The following is a 15,289-nucleotide window of genomic DNA, read 5'->3' as shown; positions in this document are numbered from 1 at the left end:
TGGCAGTCTTGCAAAAATAAGATAAAAATGCATTTCAATACATTTTTATTATATTTTTATCTACATGCAACAAATCTACTTCTCTCTCCCTTGCTCACACCCATCTTATACTTCCAAGGATGGAAGTATAAACTCTGCAAATTGAATTCCCTCTATCTTCATATCCCACATTCTAGAAACCCAACATTGACTTAATTTTAGGAATGTGGTCACTAAACTTCAACTTGCTGTCCACTCCCCACACCAAGATCTCTCATCTCCTACATCATCTTCAAAATTGCCCGCCTGGTTGGCCGAGTGGTGTTAGCATATCCGCTCTCCAGCCAAAAGGCTGTGGGTTCAAATCCCACCATGGGCATGGATGTTTTTGATTGTCTGTGAAAATACTAGTGGTGGTGGCAGGCAGCAGATGGCACTGGTGTAGATGATGATGGAGAGATGTAGAGTAGGTGCCCTCCCTCGATGAGTCTTAGGACTCCCTGGAGGTGTCGTATAATAATAATAATAATATAATTTATAAAAGGAATTTAAATTTTACCATTAACTGTATACTATGTATCCCATCCTTGCCTAGCAAATTTCAACACTTTACACAAAGTGTAAGCTGTTGAAATTTGGGAGGCAAGGATGGGATGAAGTTGATTTCAGATCCTCCTATAAGGTCACAACATCTGCTCTACTCCACAATTTCTTCAAACCTTGCATCATCTGCAAAAACCTGATTATCTGCACTTAAGCTTGTCCCCATATCATTAACATATAATGTTAACCACTAGCAATCCTAAAACAAACCTCTACAGCATACCACTAATGAACTTCCTCTTTTGGAATATCACTTCCCCATACACAACTCACTGATACCTGTCTGACAGTCAATCACCTACATAACTCTAATCTGGTACCTAACCCCATCCAATCTAATTTAGTCCAACTTATCACATGGCAATCTATCAATGAGCTTTGAAAAATCCAAATATTCCAATGTAGTATATGCATCTCCTTTATCCAACGAATTTGTCACCTTTTGCTGCACATAAGAACAGTGCTAAAACAAGTCTTTCAAACTCATCTGACCATCACAGAATACTGTTATCAACCCAATGCTGAATCCTAACACTTTAGCTACAACTCCAGGCACAGACTGGCTTATGATTTGTAGCTTCAGTCATCATTCCCTTCATGAAGTGGAACAATTTTACTCTATTTCATTTGTAACTTGTCCTAAAGGAGTGGATGATGCTTATTAGAGGTTCTTATCAAAGCATTCAACCCTTAGCATACCTTTACAGTGGTGACATGTTGTAAAGTACTATGCACTGAGTTAGCTTTGCATTAGAAAGGCCATGTAGTATTTTATCTATTTTGTAGGAACCATAGCCATTGGTCAGAAAAGTATGGCAAAGATAGTTAAGTTCTGGTGGTGAGAGCTGTATCATTAAAACAAATAGCCCTAGCTGTGCGTGTTTTTAGAATACCATACTGTTGGGCTTGATGATGTGGTTGTTTAAACAAGTTTCTTCCTGTGTAGCTTTCTATAAATGTAAAAAGATAGTGAACCATCTGAAAGGTGTGACTAACATGTCAAGAAAAGACAAACAGTTATTAGATTATTTTTCTACTGTGAAGTGAATTCTGGGGTGTTGGCTGTTTATGTAAGTTACAAAAAAAGAATCCAAACCATCTTGCCCATAGGACCAAATGGCAAACACATCAACAAAGTGTAACTACATAGGTTTGTATATAGCTGTGGTAAGTATTTTGTTCTTGGAGTGAGTCATGTAAAAGTGAACTAAATGGGAGGATAGGGGATGGGGAATCATTGCAGTACCATTAATCCGTTTGTAAATGTTTCCTTGCCAGGTGAAGTAACCTGCATAAATAGTAAATTTGAATAATTCAAAGATATTTTAAGAATGTGATTTGAAATGGACAGAATTTATATATATATCTGTCTTGCTATCAACTATAGGTTGTAAGAGAATATTAGATTTGTGGATTTTAGGTATCCCATAAATAAACACTGGTTTAACACTAACAGGTTTCATTTGGTTGATTTATTTGAGCCAAGAAGTGACTTTTTTCAATAATTTATGAACTTTTTTCTCTTGAGATATAGGGAGGGATCTTAATCTATTTAGTAAGCAGAATTGTCACTTAGAGATCCCATATATCAGATGCATCTAAAAAGATAGCCAAAGAACTAATAAAATATAACCTTTGCATCATAATTCAAACTGTATGTCAAATTATTAACTCTGATCTTCTCTCCTAAAGACAAATTCCTATCTTTGAGCATATCCTGGAGTGTATTAACCATGCTACCAGTCAGGACGTATATATACGTCCAGGTTACCATGGATGCGAAGTGCATATTAAAATTGTAGTACCATTGACATTACATTGAAATATATGATGGATACTCAGTATATGAGGATGCGTATATTTGATCCATAATGGCCGGTAAGGTGGTTAAGTTCCCTATGACTGTGATTTAGCCTGTTATGGACAGACAGGAAGACTATCTTTTCTAGCCTATTCAATGATTTGAATAACCTATTCAAATCATTGAATAACTAGGGATATACATCACTTACAATTATCTTTTTATAATTTTTATATGATTCCCCTGCCTATCTTCTCATCAGCAAACAAATGAACATCTCCTGTCCAATATCATTAATATAGAATAAACACTGGTCCAATCTGATTCTCTTCTCCTAGAAGAATTAAATAAAATATTATATTACTTAATGGATACAGTGAAACTTTGATAATTATCATCTCTCTTCTAGATTGCAATCTAAGATCTGTACCTTAAAGGAACTTCTGAACAAATAACAAGGACCCTTTGAAAAATAATTTGTATACAGCCTTCAAACCAGCCTGCAAGTTGTCATCTTTCTTACCACCAATCAAAAATACATTATCACCTCTATCTGGTGTTTATCAAATACACTGTTCTTGTCATGTTTACTACTACTATGGGCAGACTGGCCGTTCTGCTACTATTAGAATCTAAGAACATCAAGATGATATAAGATTTTTGGAACCTTCAGATTCCAAATTCAGATTCCAAGACCTTCAGATCTGAAGGTCTTGGAACTATCAACACTAGATAGAGTTCACTGGAACCGTACCAAGATGCCAAACTTGAGTAGATTCAAATTTCATCGTCTATTTTTTGAATCATGTGATGCCCTACACCACTGTCCTAGTCTTAATTGGACAGACTGCATGCTTATCTCTAAGATTTAGGAAGTGATTGCTGTTAACTGTTTATAATTTTTTTTTTACTTTTCTTAAATTAATTATACATCTATTCCCACCTTTCCTCTTACTGTACAGCTGCAACCAAGACATGTAATATTGCACACACCGTATTCAGAATTTAAATGTTATTACTAATTATTCTGCCTTCTCCCTGGAAGAAGCTCATGACATACTGTACATAATATTATTGCAATTATTATTAAGAGAGACCTCCACAGAGCCGGGGACTCATCGAGGGAGGCCACATACAACACGCACCATCTATCATACTTATTCTTGAATTCATTCGCACTGCTTGAACATCCATAATATCGCTCCTACTTCTTCTGTTTGCTAGTGTCTGCAGTCTACAAATTCTCAAGCTGTCTTCATAATCAGTATTCCACAATTCTGATATCATTTTAACATTCTCTCTGCTGTATCAGAATCATAGCAGAAACCAGACCTGTGCATAATAAGTCCAAGTGAGGTCTTATTAAGGCCTTGTAAAAGAGACAAAATGACATTCTTATCTTTACTTGTGAAAGTTCATTTCAGCATTAACATTATCTTTCGAGTTGTATTTGCAATCATTGCTACATGGCCCCAGAACTACTAACACTTCAAGATCCCTAGCCTCATCAGTTTCTTCTAGCATAATCCTACCAATATGACATTAGATATCTAATTATCAAAATGCATGACTTTGCATTTACTGACATTGAACTAACATCCATTTTCCCATACCCACAATTCCAGCCTATTCAAATCACTCTGCAAGTACTGCATATCAGCAGCATTCCTGATTACCCTATCTATCTTTATGTCATCAGCCAATAGTTGTATGTTAGCTGTCAAATCCTTCCCAATATCGTTAATGTACAGATTGAATAACAATGGACCAAGGACTGATCTTTGTGGTATGCCACTAGTTACCTTAAATCTTGCAGACTCACATCTCCCATATACAACTTTTTAATATCTGTCAGTCAGCCACTTTCTTATCCACACTAATATTTTATAATCCAAACCCATATTCTCCAATTTATGCACCAGTCTTCCATGCTGTATTCTATCAAATATATAGGAATAACAAATTATATTTATTTTTCTCTTATATGTGTGAAGCCATTATTTGAAAATTATATTTCCATACACAAGCTCTTACCGACTTGTGTAAAATCTTCACCACCACCATACAGAAATATTGATGGGTCAGTAATTAGACATCAATTTTTGCACCACCCTTATACAGTGGGACAATCATACATTCTTTCCACTCCTGTGGGATCTTTTCTGAGCTGTGACAAATTATACAAAGAAGTCAAGGGCCTCACTAGCTCTGCTAAACATGCCTTTATCATAAATGCTGATATCCTATCTATCACTATTGCCGACATATATATATATCCAAAAACAGCTCTTAAAAACCTTCTTCTCATCTCTGTAGTAAAGAAATTATTAAAATATAAATTATAGCTGTACTGCTTAAAGAAAAAAGAAATACACTAGTATTGAATCAAATATTACACCAAGAGTTTACACATTGGTTTTGATAACAGTACTTCCAGCTAGCTTCATATTCAACATTAACTTTGATAAGCAGAAGTTTACCTGCTTGCCAAGCAAAAAAATATATCACTTATGATAATCCTTCCTCATGAATTTGCAGTTTTCATAGTCAATGATATCAATCTTGGGGATCTCGCTCAGTGATAATGAAAAATTAAAATCTCATGACAGAATGTTGAGTTCAGTGTCAGAAAGTGAGCATGAAGATTGATGATAATTTTATTGTGAATAGATGTTCACCGAGCTTGTCTTTCTCCCCTAAGAGAATTGGGTCTCCTTTTCATTTTATTTACTTTATTTTTATATACATTATTAGCTTTCAATTTCAGGAATATGAGATACAACTGATCTGTGGTGGCTAAAATATGAGATACAGACTTGTGATTGCAAATTATGTAATATCTGCTGAACCGTCTATAGAAGTACCACATAAAATCTTCACCACCACCATACAGAAATATTGATGGGTCAGTAATTAAACATCAATTTTTGCACCACCCTTATACAGTGGGACAATCATACATTCTTTCCACTCCTGTGGGATCTTTTCTGAGCTGTGACAAATTATACAAAGAAGTCAAGGGCCTCACTAGCTCTGCTAAACATGCCTTTATCATAAATGCTGATATCCTATCTATCACTATTGCCGACATATATATATATCCAAAAACAGCTCTTAAAAACCTTCTTCTCATCTCTGTAGTAAAGAAATTATTAAAATATAAATTATAGCTGTACTGCTTAAAGAAAAAAGAAATACACTAGTATTGAATCAAATATTACACCAAGAGTTTACACATTGGTTTTGATAACAGTACTTCCAGCTAGCTTCATATTCAACATTAACTTTGATAAGTAGAAGTTTACCTGCTTGCCAAGCAAAAAAATATATCACTTATGATAATCCTTCCTCATGAATTTGCAGTTTTCATAGTCAATGATATCAATCTTGGGGATCTCGCTCAGTGATAATGAAAAATTAAAATCTCATGACAGAATGTTGAGTTCAGTGTCAGAAAGTGAGCATGAAGATTGATGATAATTTTATTGTGAATAGATGTTCACCGAGCTTGTCTTTCTCCCCTAAGAGAATTGGGTCTCCTTTTCATTTTATTTACTTTATTTTTATATACATTATTAGCTTTCAATTTCAGGAATATGAGATACAACTGATCTGTGGTGGCTAAAATATGAGATACAGACTTGTGATTGCAAATTATGTAATATCTGCTGAACCGTCTATAGAAGTACCACATAAAATCTTCACCACCACCATACAGAAATATTGATGGGTCAGTAATTAGACATCAATTTTTGCACCACCCTTATACAGTGGGACAATCATACATTCTTTCCACTCCTGTGGGATCTTTTCTGAGCTGTGACAAATTATACAAAGAAGTCAAGGGCCTCACTAGCTCTGCTAAACATGCCTTTATCATAAATGCTGATATCCTATCTATCACTATTGCCGACATATATATATATCCAAAAACAGCTCTTAAAAACCTTCTTCTCATCTCTGTAGTAAAGAAATTATTAAAATATAAATTATAGCTGTACTGCTTAAAGAAAAAAGAAATACACTAGTATTGAATCAAATATTACACCAAGAGTTTACACATTGGTTTTGATAACAGTACTTCCAGCTAGCTTCATATTCAACATTAACTTTGATAAGTAGAAGTTTACCTGCTTGCCAAGCAAAAAAATATATCACTTATGATAATCCTTCCTCATGAATTTGCAGTTTTCATAGTCAATGATATCAATCTTGGGGATCTCGCTCAGTGATAATGAAAAATTAAAATCTCATGACAGAATGTTGAGTTCAGTGTCAGAAAGTGAGCATGAAGATTGATGATAATTTTATTGTGAATAGATGTTCACCGAGCTTGTCTTTCTCCCCTAAGAGAATTGGGTCTCCTTTTCATTTTATTTACTTTATTTTTATATACATTATTAGCTTTCAATTTCAGGAATATGAGATACAACTGATCTGTGGTGGCTAAAATATGAGATACAGACTTGTGATTGCAAATTATGTAATATCTGCTGAACCGTCTATAGAAGTACCACATCTCACCATTGCTGTAGCAGTATCACTGTTCATAATGGGGATGAAATTATCTTTTAAATTAATGTAGTGACGATAGTACACCAGGTTCATAGATCATAGGAAAGTGAGCAGAAATTATCTAAACAATCACATCTGCTTCTGAACAAAAATGGCCAGTCTCATATGGAGGTGGCAGGGTTTTCCCACCCAGAAACTCAGGTTTTTCATCCTGCAAAACAAGCAAACTAGCCTGAAGAACACATGCAATTTACAGACATAACTATCTATAAATTGGGTGTTATTCTTCTTGAATGTTACTCTTTCACATTCATTCTTTCTTTCTTTTCCTTGCAGCATAATGATAAAATTCTTTTCAGTTACCTTGAGCATGTTCCAGAGCCAGACGTACACACAAGCCACAGCTAAGGGGCAGAGATGGGCCTCTTAAAAGTTACAGTTTAGGGCCATAAGAACCTTAGCTTGTCCATAACTAAAATTTAAGAATTTTATGAAATGATTTTTCAGGTAGAAAAATTTCTGGTACAGAAATTTTTAAATTTCTGTACCAGAAATTTAAAAAAAAACATCAGCTGAATTAATAATACTTGCAGGAGACTTAAATGCAAGGATTGAAAACAGCATATTACCAGGTAAGCAGTCTAAAACTCAAATGGAATAAGATTGCTTGAATTTTGTACATAGTGAATTTAGAATAAACCATACTTTCTTTAATGCTAAGAAGCAATAAAGAGAAATAAAGGATAAATATTTATCAAAGATTATATAATAACAATGTAGAATGTATCCATTTGGGGAGATGGACTGCAGTCTTGTTCTGGTAGGTTGCTAAATGTGAAGTTCTCCATCAAGTAAGAGTTTATGTAGAACTATAAAGATGGTAATTATGACAGATTTAAGAGGCTTCTTGGAGCAGTGCCATAGCTTGAGAAGCTACCAGGAAATAATGTCAGTAGTGCATGGAAGTGGTCAAGGATTGTTTGATCAGAGTGCATACCCATGGTCAAGGATTGTTTGATCAGAGTGCATACCCATGCTCAAGGATAAACAAAGTAGGGGTTAAGTGAATGAATAGAACTATAAAACAAGAGCAAGCTGGAAAAAAAAAACACTGTAGAGAGAATAGAAGAAAAGGTGATCACCATACTCATGAGCAATACAAAGTGCAGGAAAGAAGAGCGACTAATATGGTAAGAAAGGGAAAATCAGATTGAAAAAAATTAAGCTAGCAGCCAAAGTAAATCTAATAGTTTTTTCATTATGTAACAAGTAAAAGGATGAATAACTATGAAAAGATGACGCTTATTGCAAAAAAGGTAACAGAAGAAAAGAAATAGCTGACTTGCTGAGTGATGATCACTTTGCAAAGGTGTACCATTCAGATGGAGATTTTGCAGTTACTGATGTGACAGACTGATGCTGGAATTGTGATAGATGAGCAGAACGTGTGATCCACATATTGAAATATATCAACATGAATACCACAGTGGAATTGGATGGCACATTGGCCCATCTTCTCCATGAATGTGTAGGAGAAATGGCAGGTTACTCTGAGAAAGTTTTTCAATCTAAGTGTCAGCTGTGGCAAGGTTCCAAGAGAGTGGAAAGAAGGTAAGATAGTTCCATAAAGGTAGCTCCAAAAAAGATTACAGACCAATTAATATCTTGCGAGTGGTGGTTAAAGTATTGGAAAAGTTGGTTAAAGAAAAAATGCAGAAGTGGGTGGATGGGGAATACAATACACTATGGTGGGCAGCAAGACATTGTAAAAGGTATGTCTTCCTTGGCAGCACAGATGGGTTGGGGCTGACACACAGACAGATACTCTCTGGTATCTATAGTATAGTGGAGTGTGTGTGTGGGGGGGGGGGGAATGAGGGTGACTAGTGGATAGTCTCAGGGTTCTGTACCAGGACTTCTTTTCTTTAAATTATATATTAATGACATAGGGAAATATTTAAGAGGGATGGAGATATTCAGATGTTTGTTGATGATGCAAACTGTCAAGAGCAATAACTGATAAAGGTGAATACGTGGTATCCTGCAAGACTATTTAAATAAACTGACACTGTAAGCAAGTCTGCAGGATTCCCCAACTAAACTGAATAACAGCTATAATAATCTTGATATGAAAATCAGCAATAAAAGAATTTGGAAATACAGTAAGTAGAAATAGCAAAGCTGGTATGATAGGAAGTCAACTGAATAAATGTATACGGAATAAAGGAGAAACTGTCAAAAGACTAAATTAGCCACATACAAGACAATGTTGAATGCAATTTTAATTTATGGATTTGAGAGCTGGGTTAGAAATAAGTTGAAGTTCTCAGAAAGATCAGAAAACTCAACAAATAGTATTAATGGCAGTAACATATTAAAAAATGAGGATATTAGAAAATAACTTGATATACTTAGCATTCAGGAATATGACAGCAGAGTTAATCTCGGGTAGTATGGCCACTTGAACATAATAGAAAAGGAACGATTAAAAAATCAAGTGTTCTTGCCAGGATGGCAAAAAAAAAAAAAAAAAACCAGAGGAAGACCAATATGTAGATGGATTGATACAGTAAAAAGCTTCTTAAAAGACAGAAATATAAGATCTGACAATATGGAATCTTGACAAAAAACAGACTAATTTGGTGGAAAATTGTCAACAAGAAGTTAGTAATGAGGTAACTTTTTCATATAGTGCTATCATAATATCCTGTACATCATAATATCTGACAGTATATGTCAGGAATCTGAGGACACTGTGGGCAAACAATAATAATTGTCAATTTAACATTGTAAAATGTAAATTATGCATTTCAGTCTGACTACATAATTTGTATCACACTGATAGTAAGGGATTGTAGGAAATTGATGAGGCCAGGCAATTGAGGATAATGGTGAACAGAGAGTTAAGGTTTGGAGAGCATATTGCAAAAAAGTTGGTAAAACAGCTAAAAGGATTACTTGAATGTTGAAAAACACTAACAAGTAAAGACAGGGAAGTTAGTATAAGGGTATGATTCGGTGACATCAATACCTGACAAATGAAGAGGGCTAGGAGGTGATCCGTGGAAGTTGTGTAAGAGTGTGGTTAGTAAGGATGCGCAGACTAGATTTTTTGCTTGCAGAGTGGTGAATGAGTGGAATGGATTGCCAGAATTAGTTGCGAGTACACATAACAGTTGTATGTATAAAGTTTAATATGAGTCTCCCATGATGAGTCTTCCAACTCCATGGAGATACCTATATAATAACTATGTTCTATTTCAAATCCCTTTCCACTGTTCCCTACCAGGGCAAACCTGTACAAGCAGTCTGAATAATATTTGTAGAGAAACAATCCAAAATGTATTCTTTGTGAGTGTTGCTTTCTTTTTTTTTTTTTTTTTGTCTTTCTTTTAGTATTTTTTTTTTCACATCATACAAGCAGGTTGCTAGCCATAGTTATTGATGCCATCTGCTTTAGTCGAAATATAAAATGGAAGTCACATGTTACGATCACCATAACTAAGGTGGACCTTCATAAAAATCAATCTATACTCACTCCTAACCTGGGGATAATAGCAGCAATAACAAACAAGCAGTCATGACCCTGGTTTAAATATAGGTGATACCAAAACAACCAAATAAGTTTACTCAAAAATCACTTTTAAATTTATAATATTTTCTTTAAATTAATATCATGGATAGGTTATCATCTAGTGAATGCAACACGCTACCAGGCTTAAAATAACTAAGCGCACTATAATATAGATAATACTTGGTTAGAAAAGCTGTCCACTAACGATATACTTAAAATTAATATATCAATATACTCAACACTACTCCGTTAAGCACTATAACAACACTTACACAAACTGACTGATGTGTGTGTGTATATATATATATATATATATATATTCATAAAATTAATATAAAAAACAATATAAAATTATACAAATATATAAAAACAACACATGTTATCAGAATTCCTTTCGCGCTACATTATAAATTAAATTACGCATTACCGCCACCTAGAGGCAAAAAGCATGGAACGAATTTTATTATCTCTTAACTAAAGCTCTGAACCTGTCTTCTTCACCTCCAATCCGCCTTTCATATTATTATTATTATTATTATTATTATATTGGTATCTCCACAGAGTCAGAAGACTCATCGCGGGAGAACCAAACTATCAAAACAATATCTATCATACCTCTTCTTGAACTCATTTACAGACGAAGCACTCACAACTGAGTCAGGTAATGCATATCATTCAATCACCACACTCCAAGCAAAAAATCTAGTTTTCATACCCTTGTTAACCGCACTTTTCCTTAATTTCCAGGGATGTCCTCTTGCTCTTCCATCACTATCACACAGCTGAAATATTTCTCTTGCATCAATCTTATGAAAACCTTTAAATAATTTAAATGTTTCTATCATATATCCTCTTCTCCGCCTATCAACCAAGCTCTGTAATCCACAAGCTCTCAATCTATCAATTCGGAGAGACCTTTTTTTTACACCACTCACCAACTTAGTCACTCTCCTCTGAGCCCTCTCCATCAATTCCTCATCTGCAAGGAATCCAGGCGACCAGACTTGGGCACAGGAATCCAAATGTGGAAGTATCAACGCCATATAAAGAGGAACAGTAACCTCTTTATCTCTGGATGTTAGTGTGTTCTTCAATAACTAAGTAATCCTATGTGCTCTCTTGGGCACCTTAGCAATGTGTCCCCTGAACTTCAACTCCCTATCCACTAATACCCCCAAGTCCCTAGCCTCATTAATCTCTGGAGTACCGTTCCATCAATCTGGAACACAGCTAGTAATCTATTAACCCCAAAATGCATTCCTTTACACTTTTCCACATTGAACTGACATATATTACCATTTTGCCAGCTTATTTAAATCATCCTGCAAAATCTTAACATCGGCTTGATTTCTTATTGTGCTTTCAACTTTGCATTGTCAGCAAACAACTGAACATCTCCCTTCAAGTCATTTCCTATATCATTTATGTACAAATTAAACAATAACGGCCCAAGCACAGAGCCCTGAGGCACGCCACTGGTCACCTGCTTCATCATGGACTCTGCTCCTCCAAACACTACTTTCTGGTATCTCTTCATAAGCCATTCTCTTATCTAACGTGTGCAACAGTATTCTATGGAGTATCCTGTCAAAAGCCTTTGCAAAATCCAGAAGTATCACTGTGTAGCCTTTTCCCTTGTCCAACTCAGATGTCACTCTATTATAAAAAGTTATTAAATTGCTAAGGCAGGACCGACTTTTAACAGACCAATGATGGCCCTTATAGAGTATCATATTCTGATCCACCCAATCCTGAATTCTTACCTTAACCAATTTTTCCAGTACTTTTACCGCCACTCCCAAGATGAAATTGCTCTGTAATTTACAACCGCAGTATTGGAGCCTCCTTTATGCAAAGGAGCTATTTTGCCTTCCTTCGACTCCCTAGGGACCATGCCAGAGTTCAAACTCATGTTAAATAACCAAGTAAGAGGAGTTGACAATTCCCTTGCACATTAATGTAAAACCGAGCTGATATTCCATCTAAGCCAAGAGCAGTGTTTCCATTTAAATTATGCAATATTCTAGATACCTCTGTTTCATTAGCTTGAATTCTCACATCGGTTATTGCTACAGGTACAGAGATATCCTCACTTTGGGGATAGACATTTGAAAAGTGATCACTCAGTAACTCTACTATTACATCTCATTTGGTCACCTCGATAACATCGGCATCCATTAAGGTTATCCTTCTAAACATTCTTCCTTTTACTTGCCACATAGTGAAAGAACTCTTTGGAATTACCCCTGATCTCCTTAGCTAAAATATTCTCATAATCGGATTTTCCTTTTCTTACTATGCAGGTAACCTTTCTAGCCTGAGCTTTGTACTGACCTTTCTCCTTGTATATTCTCCATAACGTTTTCTTTGTTGTAGATCAAGCCTGATATTCTGAAATTATTTCAATTTCTTCTGCATTACTTCAACCATGGTATCCCTACTTGCTTCCTCTGATGAGATCACAATGGGCGAAACCACTCTGGGTAGTGGTTTCGCCAATTTCGCTCATTATGCATAGAATTTTACAAGTACAAAAGGATGTGTGCTTTGCATCATGGTACACATACTAAGGCTAGTGATGTGAAGTAATTAGCCTCTATATTCAAGCAGCTCAGATGTGAATATACTTCACGTGCAAAACATTCTTTTCCCCCCTTGGGTAAAGGATTAAAACAAGTACATAATTTATTGGTATCTTTAAGGCATGATAGAACCAAGGTAAAAAAGTTTCAACATGTATATGTGTAGCTTCTACATATTATTATTATTGCGTAACACCTCCAGGTGGTCAAGGACTCATCGAGGGAGGGCACCTACTCTACAATTCTCTGTCTTCCGCAGTCAATCCACCAACTGCAATGAACCGCAACTACCGTCATATACATTGACGAGCCAGGGAGGGGGACAAGGGCCCTTCCCCCCCCCCAAAAAAAAAGAAAAAGGAAAAAACACCAGAAAAATTTTCAAAAATCTTTTCCTAATTAAAATTCATTTTTTTTTATTTATGTTGTGTCATGCCTTCTATTTCTATGCTACTTATGAATTAATAGTCACATAAGGTGGGAATACCCTATAGCGTTCTGGAATCCTGGCCGCTGTGACCACAAGGTTGATGAAGTAGTGCTCGGGTGCTACTTCGTTTGCCCGAGCCGAGCCAAAGGAGATCACGGGTATCATGTATTGGCGATCACTGCAGATGCTCAGTCATAGCATGTATGCAATGCGTAGTGTGTATTCTCAAATTGTCTACTCAACTCCCCCCCCCCAAGATTAAATCCTGAGTGCTCGGCCCCCGTCCAAGATTAAATCCTGAGTGTGCCACTGACCATCTACTACCCATCATCAGCACAATTATTTTCACAGAGAATCACAAACATCCATGCCGATGGCAGGATTCCAACCCGCAGCATGGAGAGCAGATACGCTGACCAGCGTAAGGAAAGGAGATATAAATCTCCTTTCCTTATAGGCATTATTTCTGAGAATATTCCCATGTTACTCCTCTAAGTAAATATTCTATTTATGGCTATTTAGCCTATTTTTGTTTAGGAGTACTCCTTTTATAATGTCATTGGCTTTTTACTCAATATTTAGGGTATTACTGATGTTCAGTAGACAGATATATGAAGAATATATAGGAAGGATAATTCGGATATACCTTTTATAGAGTGTAACTGGTTGTCTTCTTATTCAGAGGAATCTGGCATATGGCGATAAAAAAATTCATCTGCTGTTGAGGTATAAATGAAAGGAAGGTTGGAAGTGTGGAGATAGAGAGATGTGGAAGAATTTTGGTGAGGCAAGAGGTATGCGAACTTTTAAAAACCCTGTTTTTTTTTTTTTTTTTTTTTTATGTGTTGGTAAAGAATTCTTTGGGAGGGAGGCAAAAAATATAATTTTTTTGAGAAGTAGAATGATATGATGGGATAAGATCCCTTTTCCTTATATATATATATATATATATATATATATTATTATTATTATTATTATTATTATTATTATTATTATTATTATTATTCCTTCCCTCCTCTTTTATCTTGCAGTGTCGAGGATTTTTTACATTTAACCGCTACTGTATCGAGGATAACATGGTTAGCCTTATGCCTCCCGGTGTATCCTATGTCTGTAGATGCCTGTCTTCACGGGCTGCTCTGCCTTTTCTGGGGAACGAAAAACCCGAATTTCTGAATGCAAAAACTCCTTATCTTCTTGTGAGACCGGCTAATTCACCTTTAGTCGAAAGAGACCAGATAAAGTTTCCTCACGTCACTTGCCTTTATATTCAAGTAGCTCAGACGTGAATATATTTCACATGTAAAACATTCTTCCCCCCTTGAGTAAAGGATTAAAACAAATATATAATTCCTTGGTATCTTTAACGCATACAACATATAACGGATATCAACGGATCCAATAGCCATGACACCACCCACCTTAAAAAGATGTAACAGCTACTTTAGCTGAAATTAATGCAGCAATCCTATAGGACATACTTACCAGAAGTGTGCAATAGCGGTCAATGGGAATTTTAGACCATTCCTGCTGTAGGCATATAATGATGTCTTGTGCTTTGTGAAGCGGACCTACCTCGACCCCACCCTTCATTGGGTCCCGCAAATGTTCAATAGAATTGAACCAAGGCTCTGTGGAGGAGTTAAGTTTGGTGATGTTCACTTCCACAAACCAGGCAGTTTTAGCAGCAGCCTTATGACATGTTGCATTGCCTTATTGAAAGAGACAGTATTTAGTTCCATATAAGTACCACAAAATATGACGTGAATGCATTATCCAGAACAATCAGATACCTCTTGGAGTTT

The 15,289-nt window shown here is 35.8% G+C and overlaps 1 protein-coding gene across 1 annotated transcript in view; it reads right to left on the bottom strand.

Annotated features, from left to right (window-relative positions):
* Positions 1 to 10,498, bottom strand: part of LOC150107826 (Fanconi anemia group J protein homolog) — a 463,872-nt gene extending 453,374 nt beyond the window's left edge. Inside the window, exon 1 of the mRNA XM_090391581.1 lies at positions 10,437 to 10,498. The gene's annotated coding sequence lies outside the window, so the exon portion shown is untranslated. The remainder of the gene's footprint in view (positions 1 to 10,436) is intronic.
* Between the last annotated feature and the right edge of the window lie 4,791 nt (positions 10,499 to 15,289).

Source organism: Typopeltis vanoorti, chromosome 4, assembly GCF_054136105.1.
Source record: "Typopeltis vanoorti isolate ZY-2024b chromosome 4, IOZ_Tvanoo_1.0, whole genome shotgun sequence".
Taxonomy (NCBI): domain Eukaryota; kingdom Metazoa; phylum Arthropoda; class Arachnida; order Uropygi; family Thelyphonidae; genus Typopeltis; species Typopeltis vanoorti.
This window is presented reverse-complemented; position numbering and strand designations above follow the sequence as displayed.